Here is a 22,517-nt window from a genome sequence, read left to right as displayed (position 1 = left end):
CAACAATGTATATAACTCGCACTGTCCAAAATAGTGCATTGCCTCAGTCAGCTAGCATCAACCTGATTAGCTGTACTAGCTGTATGCTTAGCTAGTTGATGGTAACATTAGCTTAAAATATGTAAGTTTTTGATTTTAATAAATCAAATTTTCATTGTCTTATTGTCAATGGGCTCAAAACTCACTTAGAAATGAAGCACACGCCTGTTTCCTCCGTTGCTTGCATCTGCCACTATTCTGCTTTTAATGTGAGGTCTCCAGGTCGGATTCAGCACTGTGGGCCTCTCTCAGACTACTGCGACAACACGGCAGCAAACGACATGCATTCCACTAACACCATAGGATACAAAACAACAATAAAGGCTTATGTGCTGAAGCCCATCAGACCAAACGGGTTCAGATGACGTCGAGTAAGAACAAAGTGAGCATTAGTAAAGCTGGAGAAACACAGAGAAAGTCACCTTAGCTCGCCGGCTAACGCCGAGCAGTTGCTAATGTTATCCAGTGTAAAGTTATATCGCTTTCCACATTACTTCACCAACTAACGCCACCCATGTTACTATCCTGTGTACCACTGTTGATTTAGCCTGCAAAGCAAAGGTGGAGAGATTTGTTTACTAACGTTAGCCTATAGTGATGCAGCCAGGAGCAGCCAGCTAACGCTACAGTAGCTCGGACCTGCCACTGTTTGCTTCGTTATCGATACTCAGGTACACAGCTTCTCCACCTCTCAGTCGCTGTAACTAACATGACCCACATAACATAAAACAGTTTACCTGAGTTTCCAGCTCTGTCTGTTCTCCCTGTCTGTCTATAGCCGCTGTCACTCTGCCTTTTTTCGGGAGTATTGAACCGATATGCAGCTCGCTGCGCTGAATGAAAGGTACGGCGCCGGTGTTGAGCTGCCTCTGAGACGGGAACATCGAAGTAACAGAGCCTGAACTTGTCTGGAGAAAAGCCACATGCTGGTGTTCCTGCGTTTATTGTGGTATTTCTGTATGAAAGTGGTTGTGTTTCGGATTATGGTCGCTCATGAGTTCAAGCGAGCACGCGTACGAGCACACACCCGGTTGCAATCTTAGAACCTAGAACCGCACCGCTAGTGGCCGCTGGAAACTCCATAATGCCTTAGTGCTTTGATGATATTTTAATTCCATTTCACGCAAGGTGCATACTGCTTTTGACATGTCAACGGAGCCGTCTGGGACTGTGTTGTTGTTCATCTCCATTGCTGCAGCATGAGGTAGGAAGTGTCATGACAACAAGTAAGGGTGCATCGAAGGGTCAAAATAGTAGCAGCCAAAGATCTTTTTAGCAAAGATTCTTTGTTAACAGCACCAGTGACAGTGTAAAGTAAGAATATTTGACACACGCGATGAACGCGATTAACACAATTAAAATGCATTATGATCGGTCCTTAATCTCATTGCGATTAACGTGTTAATGTTGACAGCCCTAATAGAAATCAAAACTTGTATCAAGATGCATCAATAATCATTTTATTATTATTATTATTATTATTATTATTATTATTATTATTTTTTTTATTATTATTGTTGTAACCTCAGAATCAGAATTGCTTAGAGATTCACACCTCCTCTTGCCGGCCACAAAATAATCAACCTCTAATGTAATACTGTAGGTTGTAGGATAGAGCTTCAGTTATATCCAATTCAGCTGGGATTTGATGCTAGTTAGCCTGTTAGCCTTGGCCCACTTAAAAGTCCAACAAAAACAGTACCACTGAAAGTATTAATTAGCACCACAAGTGCAATGTAACAGCAAAATAAAACAACCTCAAACATATAATCCACAGGGGTAAATTCCCTCACAGAAGTTCTGACAGATCACCAGAGAAGAAAGGACAGCGTTCTTGTGTATGTATATAGTGTGTGTCATTCAGAATTCAACAAAATAATGTACAAGTGGTCTTGGCATAACCAATATCAAAGGCCAGTTTTTCATCAGGCTTGATCCTCGGGGTTGGCGGCTTTGTGCACTCTGTGGATATGACAACAAGCCCAAATCTATTACCTGTAGCTCAGTGTGTCTGTCTTATCAAGGCTGCCCACAGTGTGAGGCTCTGCAATATGCACCGCCACCTGACTTGAAGGCGCTCGCCGAGGATTGGTAATATGGAATGAAACCGGTCGTGCACACACGTGAGGAGCAGACATATGCACAAATTGAGCTCACAAACACACTTCATACTGCGGTAAACCCTACCGGCTTATTTAGAATAACACAAGAAAAGGCAGCAGTTGGATTTCATTAGAGTGTGGAAGAAGTATTACAAGAGGCTATCCAAATACCTCCTTCTACTATGTCTTATGTCTTTTTTCCTCTTTCCTTTCCTCTTTCTCTTTCATGCCACCTCACTCATCTGGATTCTCTCTCTCTCCTTCCCTCCGTCAACCTCTTTACTATTCATTGAGATCCAATCGAGTGTTTGGCACTCCTCCAGCTCTTCCACCCCTCCTCTCTTCCCTCCCTCCCTCCCTCTTTTGGCTTGCTTAAATTTGAATAATACATGACCTGGCCTAGCGGTGACGTCAACACATTCACACATATATACTGTACATACACATGCACAATAAGACCAGAAAACTAGAGGATGAATCTTCTTCCATACACACTCTGGACGCACAGCTGCTCACAATCTATCCTGTCAACAATTCATCAACCAGCCCAGTTGCACCGTGTGTCATGTGTATGTTTCTGTGCATATTCCCAATTTATTTTCCAGTATGAGCACCCTTGTGTGTATTTTTCTTCTTTTTAAGTATAAAAGCTTTAACTGTGTGTATGCGCACCTGTGTGTGTGATGCATGTGTGTGTGATGCAGTCACACAGTCACAGCATCTGGCTCCTCTATGCTCCCCGACATTAGCGCAGACAAGAGAATCAGTGGACTATTGAATGCAATTACAGTCTGCGGGCCAGACAATAAAGATTGATAGTGCTTTCGCCTTTTATCACACACCAAAACATACCAGAGGTTAAAGCCTGCGAGCCTTGAGCTGCCTGCATTCTAATAATGATTGAAAATATGCCACCAGAGTGAGGAGGTATACTTGTGAAAAAAATACAGGAATGCATAAAGCAAAAGGGTGATATGTGTGGGCCGCTTTGCATTTCACAATGATCACACTGTGAAGGAATATGACAAAATTACTTGTGTGGTTTTTTTGTGTGTTGTTAATGGGAACTGAAACAAATTGTATTTGTTTATGTACTTTTGTCCATGATGAAAGTAAGACTTTGACAAGACAAAACACTTTTTTACAACAAAGATTTGACTACATTTCTATACAACATTATGTAACTACAGAGGATTTTTTAAAAATAAAATCTGTAAATTTCTGTATATTTTCTCTGACAAACAAAATGAAGACAAAATCCACGACTTCTCTTCCTGCATGGCTGGGTCACCTTCCCCGTTACACACCTGCAGTGCAGCGCCTGTGGTGCTGGAGCCTGAACTCAGCTGCATCTTATGGCCTCGGGAGCCCTGCTAAGTGTAAAGGTGACAGGAAAATAAGTGATAGCAATAGCAAAAAAACAAAAACAAATACAAAATACAGAGAGCAACAATTACCAGAGAAATAAAGAGTGAGTGTGTAATAGTTTCTTAAGAGAAGCCTTGCTGCTCATTAGGAACTTTAAATTGTTCACCAAATGTGCTGTACTTTTATTTAGTAATGCTAAATACAATTTTTTTAAATTCTTAGTTAATTGGAAAAAACACTGTAGTTGTTTGTGTATAGTTTTTGGAGTTTTTTTTTTAAACAATGACCTTTTGATGTGGTTCTGATTGTTTTCACAGTGGATCTAGTTGCCCTCATATCGTTCAGTCCACCTGAGGGCAACACTTTTGGAATAGTGTCAGTTCAGGTGTAATTATGATACCATACACTGTAATAGCACTTCCCATGTTGGTATTATCTCAACTTAAATATGCTTCTCTGAACAATGTTTCATGGCTTATTTAAAGACATGTATGGATACATTCTATCAACAACCTAACTTCATAAAAAGCAGCATTCTTAATCATACAACCTGCCCATTTGCGGCTAATTTTCTTTGAAAGAGTTCTTTCAAAGTTGCTAAAATCTGCATTAAATCATTTATTGGCTACTTGGGTAGATCGACACAACAAATTGTACGCACAATGCTGATTTATTAAACAAGTGCTGAAACTTTCCAAAAAAAGCTCTGTAGAGGTGAGGGGAATTGTAAAGTTGGTCATAGTGTGATATTACACATAGTCTTTTGATCCATTAGTGCAGCTTTAAGTTTGACTAAATGTTTATCAACTTTCTTGAGTAAAATACGATTAATACTGTATATACAGTGTTTAAATTATTTAAATGTCAAGATGCACCTAAAATTAGTATGACTAGAATACAACAGATGAAGTTGGCTAAATGACTGAAAGTCAACTGGACTTTTCCCCCCCTCATAATAAGGCCACAGCCAGCACCAGCCTGCTGCAGAGAGCAAACTCATCCCTGCTGTCTAACTATACATATTTGTGTCTCTTTTAAAAAATCTGAACTGAAATCTGACGTGGTTCTTCACATGCCTGAAAAGTTTCATGGCCTCATACCCAAAAACCTGTTCATATCTACTGAAATAATTTCACAAAGACACGATAGTTGATCTGTTTAATCACTGCCATGTGATTTATCCTGACATATCAAAGCAGATTCTTTTCATCTAAGCATTCACAGGACAAAATGTGCCTGGGAGTGAGGGAGACAGATTAAAATAGTCGGTTGCCAAAGACATACAATGCATCATGATGAAGGAATAATGGGAGATGGTGACCAAGGACAGATCTGAGAGAGGAACAGAGGAAACAAAGAGCAGGATGGAAGAGGAAGACAAAAATGACAGGAGGAGAAAAAGGACAAAAGAGGATAAAACACAGGATTTTTTTTTAAACAGAAACAGCCACACAAATAGCAGAGGATGAGTGACAGAGTGATTGTTCTGTTATGTGGCTGACTGGCCACAGCCCTCTAACATATGAATGTACATGTGTGGTAGCTTTATTCAAGCGCTGCTGTTGATTATTTCTGTCCTATTAGTGACATTCTCCTTCAGTCACTCTTCTTTTTCTTTCTGTCTGCGCTTGAACAGAATAAATACACTTTACCTTGACACGCCACTGTTTGTCTTTCCTTCATACAAAACCTGTTTGTGTTTCAAAGAGAATAAAAATCACACTCGATGCCTCTTGAAAGTGTCATCCTTCATTTTATTTTATTTTTTTTATCTTTTTGTAATTACTTTGGGTCTGTGGTTAGTATTGTGACATGCTTTTCTTTGGATTTTGTGTTGAGGAGTTTTCAGTTTCTGTAGGTGATGGGTTTTGTCTGCTCATTCTATTTGAAGTTTTACGATTGATTTTAAAGAAACTGGATGTGCAAAACACACAACACCTCCTATGCACCTTTTATTCAGGATTGCCTGAAATGGTATTGATGAGAATCAGAATCACCTTTGTAGAAATAATTTGCTACAAGGGATTTAACTCTGGTTGTCAGTAGCGCTCCTTAAATTTCAGTGTCAGTTAGAAAGTTACAGTAAGATAGAAATATAGACATGTTTTGTTATATATATTCAACCAGGTCATTATAAGCCAATTTTATATGTATAGCCCGACATCACAAATCACATTTTATATTTCATCAGACCCTGACAAACAGACAAACATAACAAAATATGACACAAAATCAGAATGTAAAAAATTAGATTTTTAAATTATCTTTAAAAGATGTCATGTTTAAAACAACCCAAGAAGCCGTAAAAGCTATAAAAAGAATGAATCTACACAAATCCAAAACTACAACTACTAATTTAGAGATTTGGAATGCAGTGTCTGCAGCAATTATTTGAATTCACAAAGAGAGACCACATTTTGCAATTTTGTAACTAACAGTCAGAAGGTTCTGGCAGTAGGAGCAGTATATATATAAATGCTCTATTGACCAATTCAGTGCTGCCATTCAACTAAGCAAAGGCAACATAGCTTAACAAAGATGAGCAGACAAATGCACAGAGGTTATATTTCAGGCAAAATATATGAATACAGGGTTGTAGTGTGGTTGGCGCTGTGCTGCACAAGAAACTTTATTATTTCATCATTACTTTTTTGTAATCAGTAAAAACAGTAAAAGCACGGCATGTGATTTTAACTTTTAAATCACTCCTTAAAATATTTTATTTATTTATTAATATTTAATATGTTTCCTGTGGTTCTACCACTGCTTTTTTTGCCATTTCATGTTCATCTAGATTCATCAATATTTTATTGTCTTAGTGTTTCATGATTTCATTTCTTTTTTTTTACTGAATTCTTTGGTTTTGTTTTGCTTTTCCTTGTGAAGCACTTACTAACTTTTTGAAGAGCTATACTAATTGCTATACAAATTATTTTTATTATTATTATTTTTATGAAGTTATTACAAATCTAATTTCAAACTGACCCATATAAAACCTACCTGAACCATAATGTATAAATTCTGAAAGACCCAGTCCAAAGGGGACCAGAGGGCAGTCAGAACCAATTCAACTGCAAACTGAACAGCTAGAGAGAGAACACGGACACTGGCAGACTCCTGATGCCACTTTACAAGCCACCACAATTGGAAAGAGTGGCAATGGAGTGTCATTTTTTTTTACAGTTTAAACTCTCCTTTTGTGTTGTGTTTTTCTCCTGTAATAATGATGACATAACATTTGATCACAGCTGACAGTGAGTTTGCTCAGATCCACTAAGCACACAGACGCGCGACATCCTACAATACACCTGATCTGATTAGACTAAACATGGACCTGGCCTGATTGATGCTTTATTAACTTGTAAAGCAGTTTTGATTTGTGATCTTAGAAGTGTGTTCATGTATAAATTTTAAAATAAAAGCAAAATTTGTTGCATTTAATTGTTTACTTCTACGACATTTGCTGTAGCTGAACTTCTTATAGCCAGCTAATCTAAAGTATGAGGACTTTGTCCTTGCTGACCGTTGATTAGAGGTTGATCCATAATCCAAGGATAATTTGTTTGTGTACTCTCCCGGCCACAACCTAACACAAACAGGCAACGCAGCAGATGCCTAATCTGTCCAACCAACACCGGGTACATTAGATGTTTTACCACTGGACGGTGAGTGCTGTGTTTACCACGTTTTGCTGCCGTATTTGCATATGAAACAGTGTCCTCAGATAATTCTCCAGGAAATATTAGCAGATTAGAAGCGGATAGGATTAATGTATGGTGTTATGGCATGTTCTGATACAGACACACAGACACTGTGGAGTCTGCATGTGTTGATGTAAATCATCAGCAGAAGCACACACACCCTCACACTCTAACCCCTGTCCCTCGCAGAGATACTGGAAGCGGGAGGACGAGGGTTCACAGATAACAGTCAAACACACACACCTATTTAAAAGGTTGATATTTTAGTAGTAAACATGTAGGATTCCTTCATTATTTGACAACTCCCCCGCCTGGCTAGTTGGGAGCTTTCCGTTAAGATGCTTATCTGAAATGTCAAAAAGAATTATGCTGATAGCAGTCAGTATGAATAGGGCCTACGCCGTCCCCGATAAGGACGCATATGGACTCCAGCGCTCTCTTTGCCAACACTGGATTTCCTGCACATCTAAAAAGGGCCTAATTCCACGCTAATATGAATATGCTTGCCCCCCCCCCCTCAGAAAGAATTATGGTCCCCGTGAACCGATCCTCAGTCTTCTTACCTCTTGCCACGACAAAAATGCCACGGTAATGTCAGGGGAGATGTAACGATTTAGATCTCGACGATTGTCCCGTGTCAGCCGCACATCCGTCGGCCCGGACGAGTTGATTAGAGTTGGGACATCAAAAGAGGCTCAGGGTGGAGATAAGAGGGAGGGGGTGGGGGGGTTATGGGGTGGGGAGGGTTTGGGGGGAGGTGGGGGGGTATTAACGTGTTTCCCGTCAGGAATTAAGGCGCAGGAGGAGTTTCAGCCAAAGTTCTGTCTGTCTCGCCTTCTGCTATCTTGAAAGAGTTGGCAGTGACTCTGGCTTTTTTGCATAAGAGCTGAGATAATCTGAGCCTGTTCAGATCAATTAATGAAGAGATAGGGAGTACAGTAAGCAAACTGACAAGAGCGTGCAAAAGTCAACTCTTTGCACGTGAGTGTGTGGTGTGTGTTCTGCTACTTCTACACCAACAAAAGTCCTCAAGGATAGAAAGATGAGTAACATCTTTACTTGTGCAGCGGGCAAGTTTCCGGTCAGGAGACCTGGAGCACATATTGACCACGCTGCTGAGGGACTAGGAAACAGATCCACGTTGTTCTTTGTTTTTGTTTTTTCTAAATGAAAGCAGGTGTGGTTACATTGCAAAAGGTCATGAATGTTGTTAAACTGCAATAAAGTACATCAGAGCATAATGTTTTGTGCTGAAATTAGCAGTAAATTAATTAATTGCCAGCAATTTTGACATAGAGTTAAAATGACAAACATTTGCTGGTTTCTAGGTGAGAATTTGTTTGGGTTTTGGACAGTTAGTCGAACATTTAATGGACTAAACGATTAACTAAAAAAAAATAGCTAATTGTCACTACCAAGCAAAAACAGGGCTTACCTCAGTTTGCATTACTAGTCGAGTAATTTAACAAGCAGGGGTTAACCCCCACAAAGAACTTGTTAGCAGTACATTATTGTGTGAGGGTAATAATTTTATTCATAATTGCAAATTTCACTAAAAGAAAATGTTTGTAGCCCTGCCATGTTACCCATTACACCTTCCGGCAGGGGTTAGAGATTAGCAAATAAAAGTAATGTACTAAATGGAAGGTCCTCAGTATTACAAATGTGTGTGTGTACAATAGATACATTTTTCCCCAAATTGTCTGAAGATCTAAAGTTTGCCAAATTGCAAGCATTTACATTTTAATTTCTGTTAGTTCTGTGTGTGTGTGTGCGTGTGTGTGTGTGTGTGTGTGTGTGTGTGTGTGTGTGTTCTCTTCAGCGTCCGACCTTTACCAATTCCCATTCCCTCCTCGCCCTCAGTATCTCAATTTAACACTGCAGCCCTTAGAGGTCAAAAAGACACCCTGGCGCCAGATGTCCATCCTAAAGAGGATAGAAGGGTTGTATGTGGGGGAGAGGGTGGCGGTGGGGGGAGAGGGGGGATCATTAATTATACATAGGCCGTATTTTGCATAACTCCTCTCCTCTGCCCCCTTCACACCACTGTCAGGTTCAGAAGCGAGGGCTGCATCCGCTTCATGATAACATCTCCAATAACAATTAAGGTGGAAACATGTAATTTGCAAAGGAGAAAAAAACTGTCAATAGGCTCTGTTGCCTTTGCATACTAAACACAGAGGCTGGAGCTGCTGCTGCTGCTGAGAACTTTAGGGCTGTGATTAATGCCTTTTTACCCACCAAACATGACACCACACTGCAAAACAAAAACTCTATTTAGGAGGGTAAGCATGAAAATGGACCTGTGTGTTTGTGTTTTTGAGATATAGAACAATGTGTGCTTCTTCTGGTGGTTGACAAAAACAAGGGTAGCTCTTTTCATGTGGGTCAATATCGAAATTTCAGTTATGCTCTTCGCCAGGCCTGTGTGCTAACAATTCTGCAAAACCTGATTATGTTCAATTTCAATCAAATTCAATTTTATTTCTATAGCACCAGCTTCATAACATCCATACCCTTTTGTTCCACACCACTACATAAAGGACACACTACTACTGAATGTTGGCGCTGGATGTAAATCATGAGGTGAATCCTCCAAAATGACCATAATTCCTGAGGATACTGGGATGCTGTATGTGTTATTTTGCATTTCAAGTCATCAGTTAAGCCCTCTACACATGATAAACATCCAAATTAATTTGCAGTAACATGAGCCATTGTTTTTTATGGTGAAGCAATGATGTCAAAACCTGCGGCAGCTCTACCTTCATGTCCTATTAAACAGTAAAGTAAGATAAAATTTACACCTGACATTATGACAAAGCAACAACTATTTTTTACTATGTTGCCTTTGCGGATCAAAACTTTGCATCAACAGTAAAAAGTCTCGCAAATAACACATCATGACATAACACACCATTCAGGTCTGTAATAAATAATAGTCCATCAAGTTGTGCAGTCCTAGCATGTAGCAGAACACCAAATGCCAGAATAGCTTTATTTTTCTTCTCAGGTCATTGTCATAACCCTCTGCTTAGTACGTTTATTCTGTGAATACACCTGTGTTTGTGCATGGGGGTGTGTAGGGCAAGTGCACCCCTCCACTCCTCAATTAAAAACTCAAATAAAGGTTTTTTTGAGTTGAATTGAACGCGGAATGAATGCGGTAATGAAATTGCAGGTGCAGGGTGGCTCAACCACAGGTCTTCTTTCCTGCTTAGTAGTTTTGTATTTCTTTAAATACCTTGACATTATTTCTTGGAATATGACATGTAACATTAAGCCTTAATGTAGTTCCTCTTTTCTCTTTTTTTCACCGTGAAGAAAAGGAGAGACAGGGTACCTATCATACGTTTCAACCTGCATCTATAGAAGTTTCATCTTCCCACCACTGGGAAAACACCCTGATCCTTTTAAGCATGTATCCAGACTGACCCCATCCTTTCATCAAAAGTGATAAAAGCTTCGCCTTTACTTCTGATGCCACCTTCCCCCCCTAGCTTCCCACCTCCCAACCTACAGCCACTCTATGACTGCTACATCTGAATCAAGAATGCAAATGGGGCTGGAGTTTCACAAAGCCTGGGGTGACCTATATTACAGCTAATGATGGGCCACAGTGTCGGAAGAAGAGCTGGAATGAAAGAGAATTTGAATGAAGCTGACCCACATACAAAGGCACGACCAGTTGGAAAGACATGTTCCCTTCCCACTAAGTAGGCCACAATGGGCTTCAGGATTATGCACAAGTTCCCCTTTTCTCCTGATGGATGGAAATGGGGAAAGTGATGGGGAGCCCCTGGCAACAAGAGTCATCCCTTGCACACATCGAACAGGTTTGTAGTAAGGTGGAAGTGTCAGCTTGTTCCTTCGGAATATGTTTTCTTGACCAAATGCAGCACAAAACTGAAATACATGGTTCATGGACAACATAGAATCTCACAATGCGGGGTTTATATGGAGCCCCGGATTCCGTTAACAACATGATTAGAGCATAACCAGAATAGAAATCTCCTCCTGTAACCACATCAAACAGAATAGACAAGTCCTTATGTAATTTCCATCGGTATGAAAAAGGTATTCAACCCTTTAGAGTATGTTGAACAGGAACATGTTTTTAATCTAATCTTGAAGAAATACTTTAAAAGTTTTGTAAATGCACTCAAATACCTTCTTTCCCAGAGGGAGATGAGAAGATCAACATCAATCCCAAGGCTGTGCGTTAAGTATGAAGTCAGGGTGGGGTTAGGCTAGACTGAAAGCAGGAAGAAACAACTTGTCCAAAGTAAGAAAAGACATTTACTTTAACACATTGAATGCACACTATTCAACATGTATGTTGGATCTCATTTGTTTAATCTGTACTCAATCAGAAATGTTAATACAACAGTTTGTGAGTTTACAAGTACTACAAATTCCTACAACAGCAGGGCACAGTGACTGGGTGCAGCTTCCTGAAGCTGTTACAGTGTGGTTACCAGGAGTGGTACCATGGTGTCTTACCAGTATACCGTAACAGGTGCACACTGACCATATCGGCAACCTATAACCAGGAGTAGTGGCGGGACAAATTAACTGAATCTTGTCAAGAAATAGTTCAGCCATGGAACTCCCCCTAAAGCAGCTCTTTTAAAAAAAGAAGACACAATGAGTTCATGAGTGAGCTTTAGAGATGTTGGTAGACATGCTTTTGAATCCTGAACAAAGCTCTGTCCCCCTGCCTCCACACTTATGCTAAGCTAAACTAGCCACCCGCTGACTCCAGCTCCACACTTAACACACAACATAATGTAGAAGGCAAAATGTGAAAATGAAATATACGGTAAAACTTTGAATAAAAGCCCGGGCTTTTATTTGCTAAAACCACTGAATTGACCCTGCCTATATTTGGGACAGGCGTCCATATGGGACAGGCCTTTAATTCCTTTTGCACAAAACTGAAACTATGAAACAGTTTATTTATTTCAAACAGAATAATACTTGTATAAAAATAAAATAATATCAAATACACGTCATTCATTTGATCTACCTCCGACAGACAGCTTATGCGCTTTTATTTTGAAGTAATCACGACAACAACACGGTGCAGGATGAGAGAAGTTAGCAGACAGAGAGCGATGGACTTCACATGACAGGATTCACAACTAGGATTAATTTTTATGAAAAGCTGTTTTGATTCTTTTGATGGGTGGACCCTTACAGACTAAAGGAATATAAATAATCAAGGAAGGACACATTTGGGCTTAACAAGCGCTTCAAAGGTAACTCTCTTGTACCAGGCAGGTTACACCGGTAAATCTATAAGAATTAGACTTTGGGGCTCGTTGTTTTCCTCAAATGAACTGAATTGAAATTGTGGAGAATCTAACCGATCTAACGATGTGCAACGGCAAGTTCATACGGATATATTGATCATACGTTTAAACATTAATATTTGTATTAATGATCTAAGCAGAAGCAGCTAAAGCGGGCGACCCCGCAGGGTTTAAGAGGTTTTATACATCCAAAGAACTTCTATAAAAACTAGACCAGGCATTAAATTGAGGCAGGCGTTTATTTGTCAAAATGTTTTCCCACACCAGGCCAGTAAAGGACGTAGGTGGCTATTTAGGACTTGGCTATTAATTGAAGTTTTACAGTAAAATACAATATTCTTCCTGCACCCATATTTATTAGAATAGACAACAATTGGTTGTTTTACCTTCGTTTGTTTTAAACAGCTTTAGGTATGAGATTATTAGTGCCCCAGTAGCCCCATGATACAGTCTCTGGACAGCAATGTCTCTAAAAGTTGCATAACTGATTTGCATTGGCAAACATGTTTTGTAGGAGACATAATTATTAAAATATATAATAACTATTAAAACTATTTTTAGTGACATCAATGAAAAACATTATACTGCACTTAGCGGCACACTGTTCACTACCAACACAAAATGTCCAATGTCAGTGCCAGTGGTTCTTGGTTTTCCTACAAAATCCTCCTGGTAAATAAAGCATATTTAAAGAGGTGGTATTCTGCTCATTTTCAGGTTCATAATCTTATTTAGGGGTTGTACCAGAACAGGTTGACATGGTTTACTTTTCAAAAAACACCATATTAAACACGGCTTCGATTCAGCTGTAGGCTACATGTTGCCGACCAGCTTAGCAACATGGACTGGAGCAAGAGTTTCAGAGTTGTGAGTTATTAATCTGTAACAAAAGTATCTTTCATCCATAAAGTTTTAACCTCTTAACATTCCTGTAAAATTCATGCAAAGGCATATCCAAAGTAAATTGAATGTAGTTCTTGAACCATATGGAGTATATGCATGGTTTTGGGCTTCTCTGAAAGACAAAACTCTGGAGTATCTAACCCAAAAGACTGATTGTAAGTGCTACTGGAATTGATTAATATAAGTTTAAACACACTAAAACTAATATATTTTTTATTTCCACTTGAAAATGCTTGCTGACAAATGCATACAGACAACTACAGCTGGGACTTATTAGCTGGAAAACACTGTAAGACCACAGGATAAAGCATTACCTAGTCCTAGTTAAAATTTCATACCAATACCAGGAAAAATGACAGGTCACAGGGATGAAAGGGAAGTGGCTGGACTACAAACGAGCTGTTTTCAGACAGTTCAGAGCAGTGTTTTCTGTGGGAGATGGGAACTCCCTTTGGGGTGGACTTTGGGCTTCACTTTGCAAAACTATTACATGCACAAAAAAGACATATAACTCAATAAAGGAGAGGGGGAAAGCCAAAAAGCAGAATACCACCTCTTTATTGTTTTGATGGTTAGGTGACTCAGAGCACTTGATCATGGTTAGGGAAAGTTTGCGGTCGTGGTTAAATATTTGAAAAGTCGACTCTGACTACCTATGATTTTCTTAGATTTCTGGCTTCTAAAAAGTTTCAATAGTTTGGTTACAAGCTGGGTAATGATTACTTCTTCTGAAAGAGATTTGTACAAATGACACCAAATATTTTATTGTGACTACATGTCATGGGCAAGATGTTGACTCTTTTTAGATTGCTTTATTCAAAATCACAAAGAATATACCTTATATATTCTTGTGGCTATAGTGACATGCAGAACATGGTTGGCAATAATTTGTAAAGCATGTCACTTGTAACAGAAATTTTAGTTTAAACTGCTTGATTTTTTTACTTCTCTGTTAATGTTGTAGAGAAATGCTTGTCTAGTTTGTGTTTTAAACCTCTGTATGCCTTGAGACCATTTGCAAATGTGAAAAAACTTACTTACTTACTCAGAGACAGTTTTGTTTTTTCTTTATTTCATACAGATTTCCATAACTCACGATAGCCACACTGTGTACTATTCAAAAAACTTAAAAATCATTGTGTGTCTATTCACAGAGTAGACTAGAAAATGAGTCAGTTGAAAAACTTACCGTCTATTCACTTCATTAACAGTTACTATCAGGTCACTTTTTCTCTAAAAAGGATGTATCATGATTTGAAGGTGACCCGCCAATTACTGTAAGTGGTAACACAGAACATCATTCATGCAAAACCTCTGGGAATTCAACCCACCCATGAAACACGAAAGTACATGATTTTTAAAACATGCTGTACAATCTAAATTATGGCTTTTATAAATAGCATAAACTGCCTGGTTAGTAATACAGCCCATTCAGGTCCCTACTATTGAGTTAATATATTCTGCCTTTAAATTATACATTCACAGTCCAAAAACAAATAAGATTCTAAAAACGTATATGTATTCGCATGGCCCCACATGGCTGGGAGTTCCCCCTTTGTAAGAGACACAGATAGGAAATGTTTTATTTCCTGAGCTCATGTGGCGAGCAGGTAGTAATTGGTGTGTGTGTTAATCCTGGGATAACAAGTGTTTTCCAAGGAGAGTCAATGATCATCTTACAAGGTCAGTTTAGCCCCGTACGCTGCATGCATAATGGAGAATGCAAAGGCTAATAGGAACATAATCACATCACACACACAGGCACACACACATACAAGCCGCTTTCATACTCATTCCCTAACTAAAGGTGACGTACCCAGGAAAAAGATACAGTTAGATCTTTAACTGGCATATTCCCTCTCTGGAAGGCTTTTCGATCGAACAGGGCCACCCTGCGGCCTGACCGAAGCTTTAACATCATCTTAGCAGGGGACCTTTCCCTTGTCTTCTAGCCAATGGGATTACAGCTGGGAGGTGCCAGCGATCACGTACCGTGACCCGTCCGTTTTTTTATGACTTCATTATTTTCCTTCCCTGCCACGCTCGTTTTCATTTGCCAGAGCGGGGGCATAATGACTGCGCTATAAAAACGCTGCTTTAACGTTTGCATACTGTTCTCATTTGGTCCGGCCCTCAACCCTTCAGCTAGCATATGGCAGGTAATCAGGTCTGCAATCAGGGCTACACGTTACACAGGGCCCCGCTTTCAGCACAGGGGCTATTACCCATCTGTCTCACGACACACACACACCCACAGATACACACGTGTATCCATGCAAGCACACAAAAATGCACAAGTAGATACTTGTACACAAATTCATTCTCCACACAGATGCAAATGCATACACACACACACACACATACACACATGCCCGCACACATTCTTATGCACATACATGAATGCATACACAACTACCACATCCCCTATGCTACAGCATAAATCAGTGTATAAGAGACTCAAGCTAATGATATTTTCTATGAAATGGGCATTAACTATAAGTCCTGTGGCGCACCTTATATATCGTTAATAGCAAAAAGACCTGTGATTTCACAGCTGTATGTGACAAAATGCCTTTGCCAGTATGTGGAGCTTATTTAACAAAGCCAGTCATTATAACCAAACCCCTTTGCCCCTCACCTCTGCATAACCTGGAACGATAATTTTACACACATCAAGGCACATTCTCAATAGCTCAAGCATATGGTTCCATCATTAAGTATGAAGTACATACTAAGCCTGTAAAAAAATCTGCCTGGGACCCCTGATGGTAGGTACGACCCACAGTCTTTTTCAAAGATGGATTATTTTTCCCATTTTAATGCCATCGTGAGAGTGATTTGATGATACTTGATTTATGACTTGAAGTATAGTTTTTTATGTTTAACAGTGTAAATTGGCCTCAGCTGTGTGTGGCCCAGTCCAGTGAATTAAAAATGTTGACATTGTTGCATTTCTAATTTGCATTACATTGTACAAGCAGCCGTGACACAAATGGCATTGTTCACACTAGTACCTGCACACTTTGTATTTACCTGGAGGACTAAAAATAATTTCCATGAGAGGGCAGATCAGAGCCAAATCATCCCTAGCCAACAAAGTTTCCTTGAGAACCTCCCAGTTTATACAATGTAGATCTAACTGATCATTTTTATATGTGTTGTAGCCCTCAAGAGCACGCAAACGCGTAGATGAAAGCAAATAAGTGCTCTAAGGTGCAAATAAAAACTCTCCTCCAAATTGTAACTTCAGACTAGTGGTTGCCATGGTACAACATTTTGGACCCAACCAAAAACAGACCCATGGAGACCAAACCTAACCCAAATTGCCTAAATTGATTTTCAAAGTAAGTGTATCCTTCCAAGTGGACCCAAGGACAGTCCCAGTCTGAATAGATATATTGCAGTGGACGGACACATTATGCATGGCTGCATTTGGGATGTGGGATAGAATAAGAAGGCCTGTGTGATGATGATGGATTTAATGTGACTGGCATACTACTGTGCAGTCCAAAGGTCACGGTTACAGACAAGAGGATAAAACCAACAGGGCCCGTTTCTTTTGGCAGGCGAAAATGGAATTTCCAAAACTCCAGCCAAAGTCAAAAGAGACATTTCAAGTCAGCGTAAAATACTACGGCAATTCTGAGGACGGCTGAGACAAAAGATAAAACATGGTTGTCAGTAAATACAGCGTTGATGACAGGACGAACCCAATCTGGCAACAGGGATGGAAACCATTACTTCCAACCGGACTGGAGCTTTGAAGATTGAAGGAATCTCGTGGTGGGATATCCACCCCCCAACCAGGCACCCCAGCAGAATCCACCAGTACTCTCATTTGTACAGATGTCCAGCCAAATAGTGTGTGTGTGTGTGTGTGTGTGTGTGTGTGTGTGTGTGTGTGTGTGTGTGTGTGTGCTTTTGGGTGTGTTTCCCATCCTTCCTGTGTGCTCACAAATCCACTATGTACACACACATTCTCTACCTCGGCTCCCATGTTTCATCCTCCCCGCTCTCCCCGTGTTGTGTTTGTCGAGCTCTCAGGCCCAAATCCATTATTACCTCCTGAAATGACAACTCATTTCCACAAATGTAATCCCTTCCCTTGCCTGCGTGAGGCTGTAAAGTAAACACAGTCCTCTCTCTAGAAAGCACCGAGCACGGAGGGTAGCGACGCACTACTTCAAATTTGCAAAGGGAACTTGAAATGGTGAATGCCAGACCTGAAGAGAGAAGATGATAAAGACTGAGAGCATTTGAAGGGATTTATTCCAAAGCATCACAGTCTGTATAGATATATATATAGTATGTCTTCTAGGAAGAGAAGTAGTAACGGATGCAGTAACGTTTTTTCCAGCATCAGTCTTATCAAGGAATGTCATCACTGATGTCCTAAAACAGGTATATTTCTTCATAACCACACAAGTCTGGGAGCTGGACAAGCTAATTCCACTTGTTTCTGAGGCAGATCAACCAGTTTTGTACATTTTATGATAGTAGTTGAATGACCTTTCATTCAGCCTTGTTTTAAGGCACTGCTGTAATGATTTTTAGTTTATATTACTTGAGATAGGATTAGAATATATTATTAGATTAGATTATTAAGATTATCCCCTTTTAAAGGGGTAACATGTAGTTTTCAGAATCCACTAGCGGTTTGCTTTCCTCCAGACACAACCCGATTGCATCTCTCTCTTTGGAAAAGCCGTGTCTATTGCATGCAAAACGGCGATTTTGCGTGTATATGATATGTTGCAGTTTGCAATAGCGTTGCAACACAAAGGAGGCTAACCCTACCTGCTAGCACATCGGCCGATGTGCACAGCTGTAGGGTTATCCGGTCGACATGCATATATTTACTGACTTTATTGTGTGTAAAATATCTCAGTCTATAAAATAAATCTTCATATTGCTTGTTTTATCTGACCAACAGATGAAAACCCAAAGACATTGAAATACAGCAAATCCTCACATTTTAAAGGCTGGTATCACAGAATGTCTAGCATTTAACAAAAGATATAAACAATTTTTCAATTACAGTGGACAGTCACAGTGATCTGTCACTTATATGGATCAAAACATGTGGGACCGAATAATTCCTATACTAATGATGTTTAAATAATGTGTTTTTAGTAATCGAGTATTCCGCTTACAGCATTCATCTTGAGTCTTTTCAAACATGTGAAAAAAATCTGAATGTTTTTCATGCTCTGCTACTAAAAATTTTGAAATGCACTGAAACCACCACCAAGAGGTAGCTTAGTAGCCTATTTTCCCTACAGACATTACTGTATTAGTAAACAGCACAATACTGTTTTAGATTATAGCGTATTTATAATTTGAACTACAGTAAGCTATATTTTATAGTGGATTTGAATTATACACAGTACATTCATTTATATTATCCAGTCATTTGAAGGATATTTATGTAATAAATAAACAAGTGTCACTTTGATGGTAATCTGCATGAGAAATAAAGAAAAAGGCAGACGTGATCACTATTAAGAGGTTTTCACTGTATCAAAAAAAAAAAACTGTTTACATTTCTGTCAGTCTTGTTGGCACTAGTTGGAATTAACTTTTTTACAAAATAGATTGTATGCCAACAGATTCAAGGGCTCAAGCAGGTCGGTGTCCCAGCACCAAATCACTTGTAGTTTTGTGCCATATCCCTATTTCTACTCACAGCAGTTGGTCGTCCTTGTTGTGATGTGACAACATACCTGTTTGACAACTCCTGATTGAAAGCACTGTAAGCAAACGCTGAAAAGACTTGGAAATTGCAGCGCCCAAATTTTGTTTCAGGAACTCATCCAAAAAGTGGGTGTAGAACAATGACTACAAATTACATGACGTCACATGACGTTACAAGAAATGATGTCAGTTGAAAAAGGGCTACATGTGGAATACCAGTGTGGACAGATGAAATGTTGGCAGACAGTAAAGGAGGACAGAACATAGTATCCCATTTGTGTTGAATTTGTTTGACTAAATTATAGACCTTTTAAGATAAAACATACATTTGTGGTTAATTCCCAAACATTTCAAATTAATCTGTTTTGTAAAATTTAAAGCCATAATTAAAACCACATATCCACAAAGGTTGAACCAAACACACAACCACACATTCCCTACACACACACACACACACACACACACACACAAACACACACACAGAGTTCCAGCTTCCTCAGTCTGCACTCACAGAGATAAACAACAACAAAAAAATGGCCTCCATCAGCCTGCCCACCAATCCATCCCTCACCCATAGCCACATCATATGTGACTGGTTTAATCGCAGGCCAATCACTGCTGGGTCACAATTAATAAAAGCCACAACAGCCGCAAATAAACAAGTCCAAATTGCTGCCTTAATCGAATGATGCAAACATCGTTGAGTTACAAAAGTTCACTGCCGCCACTGACAATTTCCTAATTGTATTCACTCATTCATGGCAATTTTATTAACATGGAGCGGATGTCTTCTGCCCTTCCACTGTCACAGCACCAGGGATCTAATTTCATTATTTTCCACAAGATTTGCTTGACTACTGCCGCCATGCTAGTGGCGCGCCACGGCCAGATGTTTATGCTATTTAAATGAGGAAGCAAAGCCTGTTGGGTAAACATAATTAAAGAAAGTTGAAGCTTTCTTTTTTCTCTCTCCTCCTTCTCTTCCTTGCCCTCGTTGTCTACCTACCTCTTCTCCAGCAAGTCCCTCTCTCTCTCTCTCTTTCCTAACTTCACTTCATTAGACAAATTTCAATTAACATCAGAGCCACATGTTTCTCTGAGCAGGAGCACAGGGCCTGCATGGAGGGCTGGGTACGCAGAGGAGTGTGACGCAGTGGACAGCCACACACAAGATGCACAGATGCTTTAGCCTTCACTTAACATGCAAATGTTTGTGCACCAACACACAAACGTCTGCGAACAAGTGAAGAAAAGAGAAGAACAGAAAAAAAATAAAGTCTGCGTTTTCTTCACAAGTCATGTTGACCGGTTGTTAAAGTGCTGAAAGTGTGTGTGTGTGTGTGTGTGTGTGTGTGTGTGTGTGTGTGTATAGCATGCTCTTGAATCATTCACAGCTCCATCCTACCTGTGCGGCTGATGAATCCAAACACCGTTGACCTGTGGCCCCCTCGCGTGTGTGTTTATTAAAATCATCACCCGGCGCAGCCCAATCACACAGGCATTACTGTCCACGCCTGTCGCATGCTAAATAAGAGGAGAGACAGAGTAACAGAGAGAGAGACTGAGGGTAAATTAAATCACTCATGTCACGGTGCTAATAGGCCAGCCTCACTCTCCATGTAATTCCAGGGGCCCGGCAGTGCAAAAAATAAGTTGGGTCAAAAAAAAAAAAAAAATACTAGAGCAAGAACAATCTATTAGGGCCAATATCACAGACAGTGTGTTACAAGAGGTCATTACAGGATTATGTAAACCAAGAGACAGCGTTTTCTATGCAGCGGTCATTTACATGTGATCACTGCATCAGAGTTATGCAGTGATTATACAGGGGGCGTCTCGACATGTCAGGCTGTACACAGAGACTCGGGGCATGCACACCCGCACACTGAATTAAGCTATGAGTGTATATCACAGGGGGAGCTTGATCTTCAAAATAAAATCAAACTCACAACAGCTCCTGTTTGCGAGGGCAGTTGTTTAGAGCGAGGATTTATTCACCGATGTTCCCATATTGCTGCGTGTTTTGGAGGTACGCCTCCCTCATGAAAGCCCTCATTCTAACCGCCAGAAAGCAGAAGCATTCAGTTTCTCCTTTTGATAGAAAACACCCCATTCTCCACGTGCATTGCTGCCCAGCGCAGGCGGCTTGATGACTGAAATATGCTTTGCGGGCTCCAGCAATACAGGCGCTTTTTAAGTATGCAGCACGCGGCACATTCGATACCCTTTAGTGCACATGAACTGAGTAGCTGTCAAAAATACAACAGGCATCTCAAGTAATTATGCAGATTTATGCAAAACATTAACAAGAAGAATTAAAGGCACAAATGAGGTGGCTACACTTGAATTGTTAAGATTATGAATAATTACCATGAATCTTTTTGCTCTTAATATAACTTGTTTTTGATAAACAAAGCCTTAATTATCGGAATACTTTGGAGGATTCCAGTGACCTTCATTAATCTTAGACAACAAGTCTCCGGTGAGACTTGAGATGAGGCCTACGCACGGGCACTCTCTCGCACATGCCCACACACACACCCGTATAGGGTAAACACGCACGCATGGCGGCGCATATGCTAACTAGCCACTTCAGCCCGGAGCGAGGAGACAGACAGGTACATCTCCTAGTTAAGCCAAGAGAGCTCCTCACACTCCCTGGTGTGTCCAGGTACACTAAGCCAGGAGGACAGATGTACACACACACACACGTATACACATGCACACAGCAGGTGACGCAGATGCTCCTTTGAGAATTGGCAGCGCCAGGTTCTTCACTAATTACAATTACATCTCACTTCCCTCCCCTTTCCACTTTCCTCCAACTTTGGACATGAATATTCCAGCGGAGCCATTGTGCATTGGACACGCTTCTCAATATGTCCCATAATTAAAAGCATGATGTGCGAGATGAAAATACTAAGGGCACTCTGCTCAGAGCTCGCTGTAGCAGGGGGAAGGAAATGAGATTCAGCTTTTTTTTTCACCCAAAAAACAACACAGTGGAGTGGAATAGAAGAGTTTAATCTGTGTACAAACTCCTGTTTTTAACTCAGTGCACAACAGCAAAGCCTCCTCATTCCATCTCTCATCAGTGGGGGATTTTTTTGGTATTAAAATTCTAAACATATATGTAATAATAAGCGTACTTTTTAATCACATACTGTTTGAAATCAGTTCATTTCTGATGGGGACAGATGTGATATTTCCACCTTTTCAGCCAGGATCTTTCGGGACTGGGCTACATGGGCCCATCAGTGCTTTTCTAGGGGGGTAACTCCTCCAGGGAGCAATAAAAAATACCTTAAAAATTTTACACCTGTACCCGAGTGTTGCAGAATAAGATTATTTAGCTCTACGTAGCTAAATTTAGGTATTTTCTGTACTTGGCTGCA

General features: G+C 40.1%; 1 long non-coding RNA gene across 1 annotated transcript; it reads right to left on the bottom strand.

Moving 5' to 3' along the window:
- Positions 1 to 3,278: 3,278 nt before the first annotated feature.
- Positions 3,279 to 20,641, bottom strand: LOC119917677. Its single transcript, XR_005447319.1, has 2 exons — positions 20,528 to 20,641; positions 3,279 to 3,514 (listed from the first exon to the last, which is right to left on the bottom strand). It is a non-coding gene; the product is annotated as an uncharacterized LOC119917677 (long non-coding RNA).
- Positions 20,642 to 22,517: the final 1,876 nt, after the last annotated feature.

The sequence above is a fragment of the Micropterus salmoides genome, unplaced genomic scaffold, assembly GCF_014851395.1.
Source record: "Micropterus salmoides isolate LMB-PRFRI ecotype aquatic unplaced genomic scaffold, ASM1485139v1 Ms_hic_scaffold_22, whole genome shotgun sequence".
Classification (NCBI taxonomy): Eukaryota; Metazoa; Chordata; class Actinopteri; order Centrarchiformes; family Centrarchidae; genus Micropterus; species Micropterus salmoides.
The sequence above is the reverse complement of the archived record's forward strand: the minus strand, read 5'-3'. Positions and strand labels throughout refer to the sequence as shown.